Source organism: Phodopus roborovskii, unplaced genomic scaffold (assembly GCF_943737965.1).
Source record: "Phodopus roborovskii unplaced genomic scaffold, PHOROB, whole genome shotgun sequence".
Taxonomy (NCBI): domain Eukaryota; kingdom Metazoa; phylum Chordata; class Mammalia; order Rodentia; family Cricetidae; genus Phodopus; species Phodopus roborovskii.
In genome coordinates, this window is record NW_026126517.1 from 42,217,138 (window position 1) to 42,234,778 (window position 17,641).

The 17,641-nt window shown below is 37.7% G+C and overlaps 1 protein-coding gene across 7 annotated transcripts in view; it reads left to right on the forward strand.

Annotated features, from left to right (window-relative positions):
• Csnk1g1 (casein kinase 1 gamma 1) overlaps positions 1 to 17,641 on the forward strand; it is a 127,442-nt gene that overhangs the window by 801 nt on the left and 109,000 nt on the right. The window lies entirely within an intron of this gene.

The window sequence follows — 17,641 nt, forward strand, 5'->3', positions numbered from 1 at the left end:
CGCTTCTTCCTTTATTGCTCCCTCGCCCGGGCGTCCTATAGGAGCGGTGTCCCCCAAGTGGGCACGCATCACATAATGAAAGATGAGTGTGGAACTGGGTAGTATTTCAGATATTTGCAAAGGGCCAGAGTGGCATATTCTACCAGTCTCCCAGACCGATATATATTTTGTATGAATTTTCTTAGAAAAGTGCAATACTGAAAAGCATCTGACTATAGTCAAACGTAGCCTCATAAATGTACATGCTTAATCCCCAACACACACACGGAAATCCATATAAATAGAGGTCTAGATGAGACATGTTGAGGCAAGCTTTTTCCAACCTCTTTCTCACCTGCCAGTAAACCTGTAGTTTAAACGAATCAGGTATTTTCTTCATTTATATTTAAGTGACCGAATTGTAAGTAGTTTAGTGATATATATCTTAGAATAACAAGTGGACATTTGAAGAGAAACGAGAGTACATCTCTGCTGTTAAGCTGTTTTTTAATCTTTTAAGGAGATGATTGTACTCAAGTGGAAGTGTTGGCTTTGAGAAAGATAATTTTGGGAATGAACCCAGCCTGTGTCAAGTCATAGACTATAGCAGAGTTTCTGTCTCTTCACAAGGAGGTCATTTCCAGTCAGTGTCATAACAGAGGTGGTTATTTATATAACTCCGTTTAAAACAAGCCCCTTTGAATTGCAAGATTGTTATTAATCATACAGTTAAGGTAACCCAACTTAGTGGAAAGGGGATTTTGAAAAGGAAACTGGATGGTAATATTTGAAGAGTATGCAACAAAAATTTGAGGGATTTCTATATATTTTATATATTACTTGTTGAGGGTGTGAGACAGGCTCTCACTATGTAGCTCTAGCCTCTAGCTCCTGGAACTCACTATGTAGACCAGGCTGGCCTCAACTTACAGAGATTCACTTGCTTCTGCCTCCCCAGTGATGGGATTAAAGGCGTACACCACCATGCCCAGCTTTATTATTATTATTTCTTCTGTGGTGCGGGGCACGCAACCCAGAAAGGCCACACATATACTATGCTTTTCAGCTATTGAGCTACAACTTTTAGTCCCTAGAAATTGATCGTATGTATTGTTAAAAAAAATGCAATTTTTAATAGTTTCTTAAAGTGAGTTAAGAAGTAAGCACTATATATGTTTATTTCTTGAAATGACCAAAGTACATTTTGTAGGTTTTTCTCAGATTAAACTACAGTTATATATAGCATGGATTGAAACGAAAAACATTTATAAGTAACTTATTTAAATCTTAACATCATATGTCTTCTTAAAGGCAGTTAGACTTGGAACATAAAATAGAAAGTAGTTGTAATTTTAAGATTAAGGTTAGCATCACTTGCATGAGTCATAATGTTAGCAAAATCTAATTTACTTCTGTTTTGTTTTTTGAGACAGTCTCAGCATATAACTCAGGCTGGCCTTGATCTTGAGATGCTCTTTCCCCTTGAGGGCTGGGATTACAGCTGTACACCAAGTCACCTGACTTCTAGAGAATTTTTACTTATAAACTGTAAAATAAATGAAAATATAATAAATTTCTCCCTTTATATGATTAGTCATCAGAATGTAGAATATAAAATCTTGATATATACTTATTTGCTTTATGGATTTAAAATAATAATTGTATGTAACCTATTATGTTGGGCTTTTCTTTTTGAGAAAGGGTCTCACTGTGTAGCTCTGGCTGGTTTGGAACCTGTTTTTTAGACCAAGCTTACCTGGAACTCACAGATTCATCTGCTTCTACTCCCTGAATGCTGGGACTAAAAGCATGCACCACCACACCCAGCTTATGTCAGATTTTCAACAAACATGTTTTCTTTGTGGTTGGTAATTTAAAATATTTCAAATGTACTTTATACTCAAAAGAGGCTGATATAAATATCTCCCTTTAATATTTTTTGCATGAAAATTAGGTATAAGGTTTCCAATTCAGTGTGACGTTTCAGAGAGGTTTGCACATTTTTTTGTAAAATTGAAATTTTCAATATCTCTGTTTTAATCAGAGTTGAAATTATGTTTTGCTATAGTTAAAGATTTTTGGTAAGATGATTCAAATTTCTAAATGGCTCTTTTAAGGGAGCACTTATATAAATAAAGTTTTGCTGTGTTTTTTGAATTGTTACTTTTCATCACTTTTTGAATCTTAAAGCTGAGGTCACATTGACTTTGCTTTTAGCAGTGCCCATTTTTTACCTGTCTTTTAAATAAAATGTTAATAATCCATTTATTTTCATACAAGGAATAGTGTAATAGCTGTTGATTTGAAAAATTCTGCCGAAATGTCACCAATCCAAAGATCTTTGCAGTTGTCAGTTGTGGAATTTGTTTGTTAGGGAATCTAAAAACTACTGACCCTTCCTTGAGCATGTCTTTGATTATCTTAAAAACTTAGGCATGATAGAGGAGGTATATGTTGGGAAATGTACATACATTTGTACATACATACCATCTAGTAGAATAATAGAAATTAACAAAGTAGTTAATTATGTTGTGGTGCTGTTAAATCAGGAATAAAAGAGTTATTGTGAAAATGTTAAAACATTTTTTACAAGGTCCAGAAAAGTCTTTGTTTTAACTCCAATCAAGTGACTTCTCTCCTAAACTTGTTTCTATCTTATGTTATATTTTATGGAGATATTTAGCTTCTAATCTAGTTAAATAATCTTGATGTTAAGAAAAAAAAGTGTAGCTAGATTTTTAAAAATTATTTTTTATTTACATTATTGAGGGTGCATGCATGTGTGAGAGTGTCAAGATCTTGGAGTTATAGACAGTTATAAGTTGCCATGTGGAAGCTGAAAATTGAACCCAGGTTCTCTGAAAGAAAAGTTAGTGCTCTTAATTGCTGAGCCATGTCACCAGCCTGTGTAGCTAGATTTTTTTTAATTTAACTTTTATTTTATGTGTGTTGATGTGAAGGAGTCAGATCCTCTGGAACTGGAGCTACAGGCTACAGTTGAGAACTGCCATGTGAGTGCTGGGGATTGAACCTGGGTCCTCTGGTGCATCTCTCCAGCATCCTGTAGCTAGATTTTAATATGACAGATTTTGATAGAAACTGCTTCAGTGGCTTTACATACATAGTAGACTTTCCTGGAAGAACCTTGAATTTGTAAAATGATAGTTTTTCTCTTAATAGTAGCTCTACCCATTTGTGCCTAATATAGAATCACTGAGAAACTGGGAAGAAAAAAGTGAATTTATTTAAGAATTACCATTTTAAGTTTTATAGATTACTTATTTAGAAAGCTAAATTGGATTTTGACATTATTGGGATTGTGTTCAAGATGGACTAAGGGAAAAAAATTAGATGCCATCTGTTTCACATTCCTTCTTTCCTCACCCCTCCCATGTTTTATGGCTTTGAATTCATCAGATTACTTTTCAAAAATATAAACCTTCAGTAGACTTAGATTAATTATATAATATCAATTCCTGTCAGTGAATATGTAAATAAATAACTTGGATTGTTATGTTGTTATATAGGGTGATAGTAGGCATTGCTTAAAGGTAATTGTTGAGTTATTTAACATAAATTAGCTTCTTGCATCTTTATTATCTTGATAAATATTTGTTTATTTATTTGGTTTTGCTATTTTGAGACAGGGCAACATGTAGTCTAAGCAGGCTTCAAACTTGCCATATAGCCAAGGCTAGTCCTAAGTTTTTGATCCTCCTGCTGATATCTCACAAATGCTAAGGTTACAGGCCTGTGCCACCAGGCCCAATATTGATAAACCATTTTTGTCATTCCTGCTTATTAGAGTCCCATTTTGATGAAAGTTGCATTGTTGCATTAAAAAAAAGAGTATTAGAATAAATGATAGTGTTAGAATAAACCTTTATTCACTTGATAGATCACAACAGGAAAAAAAAAGGTTTGCTGAGAATTTATATTTAGTGACAAACCCACTTTAATTTATCCTTATAGCAATAGTTTTTCCTTACCTATATACTTTGGCTTAGTTTTCTTTCAAAATGTGTGCCCAATTCAATTTGGATTGTTTTGGCAGGCAGGAGCTAGGCACATTTGACTCTAAATAAGTCCCAGGGAGGGACTATTGGATTTCCAGAACTGAGAAAAAAAAACATACCTTGCTGAGGTTATAGTAGTTGATATTTAGCATGGCCTGAGAGACCCAGGCATCTTGGATAGGCTACAAAGGAGAAGTAACGTGGTATCCCAGAAATGGCGTGAAGAGAGAGCCATCTGGACAGAAGAGAGTCACGCTTTGTCTCCAGCAGGAATGTTCTGGTGAGGTAGGAAGACAGATGGCCTATCCCTACACCACTGTAGTCTGTCCCTCACTCAGAAGCTTCTGTGGGCAGTGTAGTATGTGGGGGCTGGGATGCCAGGGATAGGAATTGTTCTTTATTTGCCTGTCACAATGGAGATGTGGACATTCTGGGAAAGGATTTTCTCTTGGTTTTTACAGTATGGTCAGAGAAGGTGGGTGGACAAAATAGCTCTTGCCTTTTTCGCCAAAAAGGATTTAGTTACAGCACCTCTCTTAGTGCTTGGGCAAGTCAGAGTGCTACAGTTTAATGCCTACATGAAAATGCTGCATAGGAGATAATAACATTGAATCTATATTCATTTCTGCCACACATACTAACTCCTTATTCAGTAAAAGGACTTCTGGGCCTCTCAATAAAGTTTCATAAATTTAAATCTTTTTTGGCTGTTCTGGATCTCACTTTGTAGACCAGGCAGGCCTCAAACTCACAGAGATCAGCCTGCCTCTGCCTCCTGAGTGCTGGGATTAAAGGCGTGTGCCACCACCACCCAGCTAATTTACATACTCTTAATAAATTATTAAATACTTCTGATTGGCAATGAGGAAAGGGGTGTGTACATACACTCAAATGTATACTTGAATGTCTGTGATAATCAGATTTTGTTTCAGATTCCTAAATCATTAACCACTACAGTTTCTTCGAGCTTCTCAGTTGAATTTTTTGTACATTTCCCAGTTGTCAGTGTGATTTAGATGCCAGTGAAGAGAGGCATGATTAGTGCCAGAGAAATGGAGTATTGACTTGTTTTTGCTTTTCTAGAATTTCTGTAGTCTGCAGTGGTACCATCTGCCCTGTGTGACTGTGTATGCCTTACTATGTTTTTCTTGTATGTGTGTTCCCAGATCCTTTTTTTAATTAATATTTTTTACTAGTTTAGACTTACAGAATAATGAGCAGATAATAGAGTTCTATATATGTCTCCTTTTTTAAAATAGTTTTGCCTATTATTTCACCTCATGTTTTATATTAGTGCACATTATTACTGTGCATTTGTTACAATTAATCAATGTGTCTGTACATTGTTAACTACAGTCAATAATTTCCTTTAAGATATATTTTTGCCTTGTTTGGTTTTGAAGGCTTGTAGAAATACCTACCACTGTAGTCTCATTCTGTAGCCCTGGCTGACCTGGAATTCACTATGGAATTCACAGATTTGCCTACTACTGCCTCCTGAGTGCTGGGACTGATGGGCAACACCATACTATTTGTGTGTGTGTGTGTGTGTGTGTGTTTGTTTGTTTGTTTGTTTTGAGAAAGACTTTCACATAGTGTAAGCTGGCCTTGAACTTCTTGATCTTCCTCCCTATATATAAGGATATAGATGTGTGCTCACATATGTATGTACATATGGAGACTACTGCTGCCTATAACTCCAGTTCGACTGAATGTAATGCTCTCTTCTGACCTCTGGGGACACTGCACACAATGCACATACTGACAAACAAGCACACACACAAAGAAAAGTTTTCTTTGTGTGTGCGTGTATGTGGGTGTGATGTGTGTACATGTGTGAGAGCACCTGTGTATAGTTGGTTCTCTTATTCTACCTTTCTGCTTGTGTCCCCCAAATAGAACTCACGTTATCCAGCTTGAGTGGTAAGTGACTTTATCCACTGAGCCATCTTGCTGGCCTATTTTTAAATTTTAAAAAGATCTTATTTATTTTTGTGTGAGTTTTGCCTGAATGTATTGTATGTGAATTATGTTCCTTCCTGCAGTGCCTGCTGAGTCTAGAATAAAGTATTCCTTGGAACTGGAGTTTTAGATGATTTTGAGCTGTTCTGTGGTTCTGGAAACAGACCCCAGGTCCTTTTGGAAGAGCAGCCAGTGCTCATAATCCGGAACTCTTCCCTTCATCCTCCCCCCCATTTTTCCAAGTTTATGAAGTCTAATTAGTAATTTTCCCTCCATGGATATTACTGTTGGTGTTGAAGCTATAAAGTTATTGTTGAGCTCAAGATTTTCTCCTGTATTGTCTTTACATATTAACATTTTGCTGTCCATATTTATGTCTGTGATCAATTTTGAGTTAACTTTTGTGAAAGGCTATGCTTTATTCTTATTTTGGTCTATGGACACTCAATCTTTTCTTTTGGTCTTTGTCATTTTAGTGTTGGGCATTGAACCCTGGGCCTTGGGTCTGATAGATTATACATACTCTTGCCCTGAGCCAAACCACTAAGGATGGAAATCTTGATTCTAAAACCAATAGAATGATTTCTAAGTTGGTTCTCACATAGCCTAAGTGTTCATGTTAACCAGATCTCCTTGTAGTTGGCTTTATAACTGTCCTGTCCTCCTACACCTTTTTTTCCAAAACATCTTAGCCTTAGTTGTTAGCATAATATCTAAATATTTTGGTCATTTAGGATGCAATGCAAGAGAAGTTTACTAGGACTGTATTTAATTTTTTTTTGTCCCCCTACTCCTCCCCTTTTGTTTTTATTTTATTGTTTTTTGTTTGTTTGTTTGTTTGTTTGTTTTAGACACACTTTCTCTGTGTAACAGTCCTGGTTGTCCTGGAACTCGCTTTTGTAGACTGGGCTGACTTCAAACTCACTGAGAGCCACTAGCCTCTGCCTCCTAAGTGCTGGAAACTAAAGGCATGCACCACCACCATCTGACTCCCTTACTCTTTTTATTGAACCCATCTGATTAATGCTTCTGTTTCTTAAGTTTCAAACATGACATTGGGCCAGAGAGGTGTTGTTGCTGCACAGACCTTAGAATCCAAGTTTGAGCTGGGCAGTAGGGGTACACGCCTTTAGTTCCCAGCACTCTGGAGGCAGAAACATGAATATCTGTGAATTTGAGGCCACCCTGGTTTACAGAGTGAGTTCCAGGACATCCAGGCCTGTTACACAGGGAAACTGTGTTTCAAAAAACAGAACAGCAAAACAAACAAGAACCCAAGCTTGGTGACCTGAGTTTGATTCTGTGATCCCATGTAAAGTTTGAAAGAGAGAGCTCCATGAAGTTGTCCTCTTACTTCTACACACATGCCATGAAACATGCTTAGCTCCATACTTAATTATACACACACATAATAAATAAAATTTAAAAACAAAATTTAAATCATAAGTCTGAAAGGAAGTATGCTGAAAGACAAATTAGACACATGCATTTTCCAGCTATGACGCTTAACTGCAGGAAAGCTAAGTGATTTGCTCAGAGTTTTGTAGCTAGTTAATAAATGGGACTGAATTTCAGGCCTCCTGACTTTTACTGTAGTGTTATTTCTGGTATAACTAAATTTTGAAAAAAAAAAATAGTAAAGATATAATTTTTTTGTTTTTTGAGACAGGGTTTCTCTGTGAAACAGTCCTAGTTGTCCTGGAACTCAAAAGATCCTCCTGCTTCTGCCTCCTGAGTACTGGGATTAGGTGTTTGACACCACTGCTCAGCAAAGATAAAATTTTTTATAAGATGTACATTTCCTATGAAATTTAAGTAGGCCATTTTAAACTATTGTTGGGCCAAGAGAAATTGTTCATCAGTTCAGACTATTCCCAAGTCTTGTAGAGGACCCAGGTTCAGTTCAACTACGACCATATGGCAGCTCATAACCTTCTGTAACTATAAGAGATTTGATACCGTCTTCCGACCTCTGAGGACACCAGGATTGCATATGATTCACACACACATATTTTTAAAAGTACCTTAAACAATTGTACATTTTCTTTATTTCTTTCTTCCTTTCTTTCCTTTTTCCTTTTTCCATTTTCCTTCCCTCCCCTCCTTTCCCTTTTCTTCTCCACTTTCTCTCCTTTATCTTCCCTTCCCCTCCCTTCTTCCTTTTTCCTTTCCTTTTATGAGACAGGATCTCATTATGTAAACTAGGCTTGAACTCAGAAAGATCCACCTGCCTCTGCCTCCCTAGTACTGGAATTGTAGGCCTGTGACATAGTTTTAGTTTCTAGCAAATTGTGTTTCATATTCTAGATAGAAATTAGCAAGTACAAAAATAATGGTGAGGTTATTATAGCCTGTACTTAGTGAGCAAACATTTGGCTTATTAAAATGAATATTAATGCATTTTTTGATATTGTAGGAATAACCTGTTAATATTTAATGTCATAAAGCAATTCTGGATTTTGCTTTCATGTGATAGTGTATTTATAAAACTAGAATGGGGTGTTATGTAAAAACTAAAAGTACAGATTAATATGCATCTGGTGAATTCAGGGCTTGTAAAATGCACATCTGTTGAGAAAACAAATCATATAACTATCAAAGCTTTAGCATCTTTAAATGTGTGCTTTGATTCTTTAATTGTTTTGAAGCATTCTTTAATGGATTTAGAAAAGCCATTTGCTCTAAGGAAGCAATTTATGAATCCATTTGGAAACTATTACTTATTTTATTATTCATATCATTTTTATATATTTTTTATATATTAGTATTTGTCTCTCTGGTTTATCTATTAGGGAAGGAAGTAATTAACTGACTCAAAATGAGTTTGTTGCATAATTACACTTAAAAAGGGGAGAATGTAGTTTCCTGAATTGAATATACTAGAAATATTTTCAGGCTCTGAATTCTCAATGAAGAATTAATGTTGGAGTTGCTACCATGTATCCATCAATATCCTTGTACTATAGTGATACAGAAGTGAAGATATGGTGTGTACTTTTATTGATCAAGTTGGAGAAACAAGACTTCAAAGGTAGAGTAACAATTAAGTGCAAACTTGATATACTCTCTGAGTACTGCAGGGATATGAAGGGGAGATAATTCTGATGGGAAGGAGATTTATAGCTAGAAAACCTCAACCATGGTTGTTCATTAAATTCATCCAGGGGGAAAATATATTCATTCATTCTGGAGACAGAATTTTTGTATTTCTTCATGTTTCAGTGTGCCTCATGTTGACCTCAAACTCAGTTTCTTCTGCTCCAGTCTCCTGAGTGTGGGAATTATATCACGGGGCTGGGCTTTATTTACAGATGTTAAAAACCCTATCCAGGATCATCTGGTATGAAGGTAAAAGTGCTTGCTGATTTCTATCTAGCCACAAGCCTGTGTGAAGATGGAAGGAGAGACCCAACCCCACAAAGTTGTCCTCTGACTTTCACAAGTGCTGTGAGGCCTGCATACTTACAAATGCACTTCTCTCTCTCTCTCTCTCTCTCTCTCTCTCTCTCTCTCTCTCTCTCACACACACACACACACACACACACACACACAGGTAAACAAATGTTTAAAAATTAAGGCTTTTCAGGTGTTTTTTCAGTGGGCAGACAGTATTGAGAACCATAGGCTTAGAGGATGACTATGATTTGATTTGGTAAGAAAATGAATTTTAGAGTAAGGAGGGTTTGGTTTGTTTTTTTTGTTTGTTTGTTTGTTTTTGTTTTTGTTTTTGTTTTTTTTTTGTGGTGGGGTTGGGTTCAAGATGATGTCCTCTCTTTGTAGTCCTGGCTCTCCTGGAACTCTGTAGACTAGGCCTGCATCAAACTCATAGAGATCTACCTGCCCCTCCTTCCTGAATGCTGGGATTAAAGGTGTGTGTTATCACAGCCTGGTTAGGGTCTGCGTTTTTGTTTTTGTTTCTTTAAGTGGTGCTAGTTGCCTTGAAATTTTTCTTTTATCTCAACTTCTTGTCTAATTTCTGTCCTGTGATTTATTCTTGGAATTATAGGCTTTTATGTATTTGCCTTCTCTTTTTGTTTGCTAATTGTCTAATTTCATCTCATTGAAATTATAAAACGTAGATCTGTCTCTTAAAATGTATTGAGCCCAAGGCCTTGTGCATGATAGACAAACACTATATTACTGAATGCAGCTGAACATATTTGTTTGAGTTTTGTTTTGTTTTGAGACTGAGTCTTGCAGTGTTGCTCTGGCTGACCTGGAACTTGCTATGCAGACCAAGCAGGCCTCCAACTCGCAAGAGACCCACTATATCTGTCCCCCGACTGCTAGGATTAAAGGTGTGTGACATCATCCTCTGTAGGTATTATTTCTTAATTAGCAGCATCAGCTGGAAATTTACTATAAGTACAATTTTTCTATTTGTTTGTTTTTTGTCTTTTTGAGACAGGATTTCACTGTGTAGCTAGTCCTGGAACTAGCTCTATAGATCAGGCTAGCCTAAAAACTCACAGATCCACCTGCCTCTGCCTCCCAAGTGCTGGGATTAAATGTGTGCACCATTACCACTGGGGTAAAAGAATTAACACAGAATCATTAACCTCTTAGTCAATGACATGTTAGACATGAAGATCAGTACATAAGACTCAGCATAATATACTTTATTCTATGTCTGCATGGATTCATGATTTGGTTGATTTTACATCGAAGAGGCTTGCTGTCTAACATTTGGATGCATGTCTTTTAAATGGTTAAGTCGTTGAAATGACATTTAGTACTATGTACCTGGAACTCTTAACTTCCCTCAGATTTTGAAAACTCCAGGGTTAAATGACCCTTGAGAGTCTGTAGATCTTTGATAAATGATCTTTTGATGGGGCTAGTAAGCTTGGAGGTCAAGGTGGTTAAGATGTGTAAGTCCTGAGACGTCATTGTGTCATTTTTGTTTGTTTGGTCTTTTGTTTTTCCAGACAGAGTTTCTCTGTGTAGGTTTGGAACCTGTCCTGGGTCAGGCTAGCCTTGAACTCACAGAGATCTACCTGCCACTGCCTCTGCCTCTGCCTTCCTAGTGCTTTTTTTTTTTTTTTTTTAAATAAGATTTCAACCGTGTGTAACTCTGGCTGTTCTAGAACTCCATATGTAGACCAGACTGGCCTCAAATTCACAGAAATTCATCTGCCTCTGCTTCCTCCCAAGTTCTGGGATTAAAGGCATGCAACACAACCTTACCTCAGCCTTTGAGTGCTCATTGTCTAATTTCCTCCTTGTGATTTCTACTTGGGATTGTTGGTCATGAAGTAAGTCTTTTAGCTTTTATATATTTCTGAATTCTTGGTTTTTGTTTGCTAATTGTCTAATTTCATTGCATTGTGAATATAAAGGATATTTTGTATGGTTTGTCTCTTAAAATATAGTGCTTTGTGGCCTAACATCTCTCAAGAGTATGTTGGACATACATATTTAAAAATGTGAGCCAGTCAGTGGTGGCACATGCCTTTAATCCCAGCACTTGGGAGGCAGAGGTAGGTGGATCTCTGAGTTTGAGGCCAGCTTTCTCTACAAATCAAGTTTCAGGACAGTCAGAGCTACTGCCTTGAAAAACAAAACAAAAATTGTGGGCTAGTGAGATGGCTTAGCAAGTAAAGGTACTTGCTCCAAGCCTAGCAGCCTGAATTCAATCTCTGGAATCCACATGATGGATAGAGAAAAGTGATTCTTACAAGTTGTCTTCTGACCTCTACATGTGTGCTTTGGCATGTGTGCACCCACATGCATACACACAATCAAGTTCCATTTTACAAAATTATTTTGTGAGGAAGGACTTTTTGCTGTTTAGCTTTTATTTTTCTTTTTTGTTTTCATCTCTTTTTGTAATTTATTTTTTCTGGTTATATTTCCTACTCATTTCTCTTCTGGATCTTCTGGACAATCCCTTGTTCCTAGTAGCTATTATATAGTTGTTTGTGGAATGTGCTTCCAAAGTATATTTTAAAGTCATTTATTGTATTGTGACTATTGAAGTCTATTCCATTAGCTTAGTAAATGGTTACTGTTTTGAAATTTTTTTTCCTTAACTCTACAGAAAAGGAAAAATAGGAAAGTCACAGAGAGAGAGAGGGAGAAGAGAGAAAAGAGTGTAAAATGTACCAGGCTTTGTCTTTGTCTTCTCTTTCTCTCCCTCTCTCTCTCTCTCTCTCTCTCTCTCTCTCTCTCTCTCTCTCTCTCAACCTCCCTCCCTCTCTCCCTCCCTACCCCCCCCCTGTAGCTTTGGAGCCTGTTCTGGCACTTGCTCTATAGACCAGGCTAGCCTAGAACTCACAGAGATTTGCCTGCCTCTGCCTCCCAACTGCTGAGATTAAAGGCATTCACGACCACTGCCTGGCTCAATCTTTTCCTTTTGGTCCACCAACCAGCTCCCAAATCATGACATGGATACTAGTTATTAGTTAGGAATGCTGGACCTTATCTTACCTCTTATTTTAATCTGTTTCTCTTTATCTACATTTTGCCTCAGGACTTTGTACCTCCCTTCCCTCCCCCTCCTTCCCTTTCCCTTTCTTCCTCCCCCCCTTCTATCTATCAATCTGTCTGTCTGTCTGTCTGTCTGTCTATCTATCTATCTATCTATCTATCTATCTATCTATCTTAACTGCTGTCTCCATGGCTGGCTGGTGGCTTCCTAGCTTCTGGCTTTCTCCCTCTTCTCTTCTTCTTTTGAGCCTAAATTTCTTCTACTGCTCTCTGCCCACCAGCTCCACCTGTTCCTCTCCTGCTTACCTATTGGCCTCTGTTCAGCTTTTTATTAGATCAATCAAGTGCCTTAGGCAGGCAAGGTGAAACAAATGAAATATAGTTTTACATAATTAAACAAATGCAGCATAAACAAATTTAATACATCTTTACCTAGTTAAAATAATATTCCACAACAGAAGAAACAGAGACAGACACAGATATTTTGTTTGTGTGTAACAAAGAAAGCTCAGTCTGAAGAGTTAGGTAAGAGGTGACTGTGGCTGGTCCTTCTCTGATCTTTCAGCTAATTAGGTTTGTGCATCATCTAGGTTTGGCTGTTTTTGTGTTAGGATAGTCCCATAGTGCTTAGCATGGCCATTAACAGCTCTGCTTAGCTTTATTGGCTAACATAGCAGCTAAGTATCTACTTTAGAAATGTGAGATTCATTAACTATAACTAGCACTTAATACAAAATATGTAAAATACAGTAATATATGTATAATACATAGGTTTGGGTTTTTTTTTTTTTTTTTTTTTTTTTTTGGTCTTGAAATTTTAGCCTTTTCATAGGCACGGTTGTGCTGTACCTTGAAATTTAGCTTCTTGTTAGGTCAGCATTGACAACATAAATGTCTTTATGCCCTCAGCTGTGATTAAACAGAGCTTAGTTCTTGAAATACTGCCTTGCAGTTACTAAGCATACTTTCAGTCTCAGTTGCCACACTTAACATCAGAACCATTGCTATTTGTGTGTGGAACAGGTTAGGGCAGTGAATTTTTTTCTCTTTAGTTTAAAACAAACAAAAACTTTTTTATTAATGTTTTTCAAGCATTTTATAACTTACATTTGAATAGTCATACCAATTTATGATTGAGAAATGTTGACTTGGGTCTAGGGCTAACCTGTGTTTAGAATTCAGAATTTTTAGTCCTTAGTTCATCAACATTCCATTCCTCTTCATGGAACATTCTTTTCTATTCAACTTTGGACTTCCTGAATATTTTTCTTTTTATACTGAAGTATATTAGGATATACTGGATTATTCAGATTCATAAAACATTCTTATTTGGGGAGAGCCAAACATCAAATCTACTTAGTCCTTAATACTCAAAGTATATTTCTTATATTAGTAGGAAATCTCACTTTTACACAGAAATGGAAGAATTTCATTGTATTTTAACTGGAGTGACCAAAACAGAGTTCACACCTCTAGTTGAGGTAATTCTTGGTGTGCTCAACAAAAAGTGACATGTTACACATCAATAATTTAGTTATGTAATAGTAAAGTGCTAGTCCTGGAAATAGTACCATATGGAACTTAATTTTTCCAAAACTATAGCATATGCAACACACATTCTGAATTGTAACTTAGTTGTAATGTCAGGAGGAATAAAAGGTACAGTAGTATTACTTTTGACATAATGTGTATTTTCCTTCTTTACTATATGTATGTAAAAGCAGTATTGCATGTGTATGTATGTGTGTATGTCTGCCTGTGAGTGTGTTTGTGTGTGTGTGTATGTGTGTGTCTGTCTCTGTGTGTGTGTGCGCGCGTGCACGTGCACCCATGCGTGTAGAAGCCAAAGGAAGACATCAAGTATTTACCTCTGTCATTCTCCACCTTACTGCCTCCAGACAGGCTCTCTCTGTTGGCAAGGCTGTCTGACCAGTGAGTTCTCAGGATCCACCTCTCTCTGCTGCCTAGTGCTGGGTTGCAAGCAAGCACAGCCATATCTGGCTCTAAAAGAGATGGGTGCTTAGGATTTGAATTTGAGTCCTCATGTTTTCAGAGTCGCTGTGTTTTCATAGTAAGCATTTTTAGTTAACTGAGCTGTCTCCCAAGACTCACTACCTTTTTGTTTGTTTGTTTTGTTTTATAAAGAGAGAGAGGATTTCTCTGTGTAGCCATGGCTGTCCTGGAACTCATTCTGTACACTAGGCTGGCCTTGAACTCAGAGATCCTCCTGCCTCTGCCCCTGCCACCTGCACCACCACCACCAGGCTACTACTTACTTTTTTATGGTGGTAATTTTCATTGAACTCTTGGGTTGTTTCTTTAAAAATAAGATTTTAGTTTTAAACAATAACAATGAACTATTACAAACAGTAATATTCAGCTCTTTAAGACTTTCTGATATTGTAGAGTGCTACAAAGCTAAAACATAGTCATTGCTGAGAGCTCCAAGTTTTAAAGCTTTATAACAGATGGACAGTGATGGCACATGCCTTTAGTACCAGCACTTGGTAGGCAGAGGCAGGTGGATTTCAGTGAGTTCAAGGACAGCCTGGTCTGCAAAGCAAGTTTCAGGACAGCCAGGATTATCACACAGAGAAACCCTGTCTTGGGGGGGGGGGGAAGCTTTATAACAAATTATACTTTTTTTTTATACTACTATGGAGAAATTTTAACAGTTTAGTATTTTGATATTTTGTGGGTTTATTTATCTGTGGATTTTTGTTATTGTTGCTGCTGTTATTTTTGAAACAAACTTTCAGGTAGCCTGTACTGTCATTAAATTCATTTATCTGTGAGATTTTGTTACTATTGCTGTTAATGATTTTCAGGGTTTTACACAGCCTGGACTATCATTGAACTCACCATGTGCCGATTCTCCTGTCCCCATCACACAGATGCACATGGAGCAGAGGTGAACCTCAAGTGTCTTTCTGCAGCAGCTTTCTACCATGTTTTTTTTTAAATTATTATTAATTTAAATTATGTGTAGGGATGTGTGTGCATTCACTTGCTTGTGGAAGCCAGTTTTGGATCCCTGGAGTTACAGTTATGAGCTGCCTCATATGAGTGCTAGGAACTAAACTCAGGTCCTCTGGAAGAGTAGCAAATGCTTTTAACCACTGAGCCATGTCTCCTGCCTAAGATTTATTTCTCATTTTTACATGTGTGTTTGTGTGTGTTTGTGTGTGTGTGTTTGTGTGTGTGTGTGTGTGTGTACATATGCCCTCAGGGACCAGAAGAGGGTGTTGACTCCCCTGAAGCAGGTGGTACAGTAGTTGTAAACTGCTTGATGTGGGTGCTGGGAACTAAACTGGGGTCCTCTGTAAGATGAATGTGTATGCTTTTATTTATTTGTTTTAGTTATTTATACAGGTCTTGCTATGTAGTCTTGGCTGGCCTTGAACTCAATCCATCTGCCTCTGCCTCCTAAATGCTGGGATTACAGGTATGGCCCACCAAGGCTGGCTCTCCTTAAGTTTTTTAAAAACTTTTTTTATTTGATTTTGTGTAGGTTTGTTGGTTTTTTGTTTTTGTTTTTTTGTTTGGTGTGTGTGTGTGTGTGTGTGTGTGTGTGTGTGTGTGTGTGCGTGTACAGTGTGTTCTGCCTACATGTAAACCTGTACTGCAGGCCAGAAGAGGGCACCAGATCTTATTAAGGATGGTTGTGAGCCACTATGTATGTGGTTGCTGGGAATTGAACTCAGAACCTCTGGAAGAGTGGCCAGTGCTCTTCACCTCTGAGCCATTTCTTCAGTCCCTATTTATTTGATTTTGTATGCATGAGTATCTTGCCTGAATGTGTCTTTGTGTATCATATGTGTGCCTGGTACCCATGAAGGTTAGAAAAGGTAGTCAGAACCTCTGGAAATGAAGGTTGTGAGGCACCATGTGAGTGCTGGGAATTGAACATGGGTCCTCTGGCTTTTAATGGCTCAGTCATCTCTCTAGCCCCAAAGGTGTTGTTTGATTATTTGTTTATTTGAGATAGGGTCTCACCATGTAGCCCTGTTGGTCTAGGACTCACTTTGTACAGCAAGATGGCATTGAGTTCACAGATCCATGTGTCTCTGCCTCCGTATGATGGGCTTAAAGGCGTGAACCACCCCACTCTGTTTTTAATTTCTTGTATGTTTATGGGATTGTGTGCATGAGTGCAGATGTCCTTGTCGGCCAGAGATGTCAGATTCCCTATAGTGGAGTTAAAGACATCTGTGAGCTGCATGATGTGGGTGATGGTGCTCTGCTCTTAACTGATGAGCCATCTTTCCTCTCTCCCCCCTCCCCCATAGTTTTACAGTCTCTCTTCTCTCTGACCTGAGGTTTACCCCTTAATAGGGCTAGATGAGCCCTAATGATTCATCTGCCTCTGCTTCCCCAGCACTTGAATTATAATTGTGTGCTACCATGCCTGTCTTTTTGCTTGGGTGCCTGAGACTAAACCCAGGCTCTCATAGGTCTTCACTGAGACTTTATAGACTGAGCCATTTCCATAGCTATACTGTAATTCCTTGATCAAGGAATTTGGCTGAGTGTCATGGGACTCTCCTGGGTATATTCCTTGTTTCCACTGAGTAGCTTAACTTCTGAGCAAACTTACTAGAGTGGGGTTGATTTTAAATAATGTCTTCCAAAGCAATGCTAAACTATGAGTTTGGGGTTTTTATTTTGCTCTGCTTGTTTGTGGTGTTCCAATCTTTTTTCCCCTTCCTAATTTGCTGTATTCTGCATACACTCTCTCTGTCTGTCTGTCTGTCTGTCTGTCTGTCTGTCTGTCTCTCTCTCTCTCTCTCTCTCTCTCTGTGTGTGTGTGTGTGTGTGTGTGTGTGTGTGTGTGTGTGTGTGTACTGGCACATGTAGGTCAGAAGACAATTTTTGGAAGACATTTCTTTCCCTTTCATCTTTTTGTGGGTCTCAGTGATTGAACTCTGATAGGTATGTGTGGCAAGCACCTTTATCTGCTGTGTCATCTTGCCAGCTCTTACTCATTTTGTTTATTTGTTCAGTGCTTTTAAATTTTTGAAGTATAGCTGATATATTTATTCCTTTGATGTGTGCTCTATGGCTGTTCCCACCTGTTCTTATTTTCATGTAATGGTGTTTTATGTTACTGACAATTTTTTCCTTTGCTTCTCTCAAACTATTTTAGTTCAGGAGCCATTTTCTAGTCAAGATTGGCAGCTAAAGGCAAGCTGTTTATTTTTACTCAATTGCATTGCTTATCATATTGTTTTTCTAAATTTTTGGACAGTTCTGTA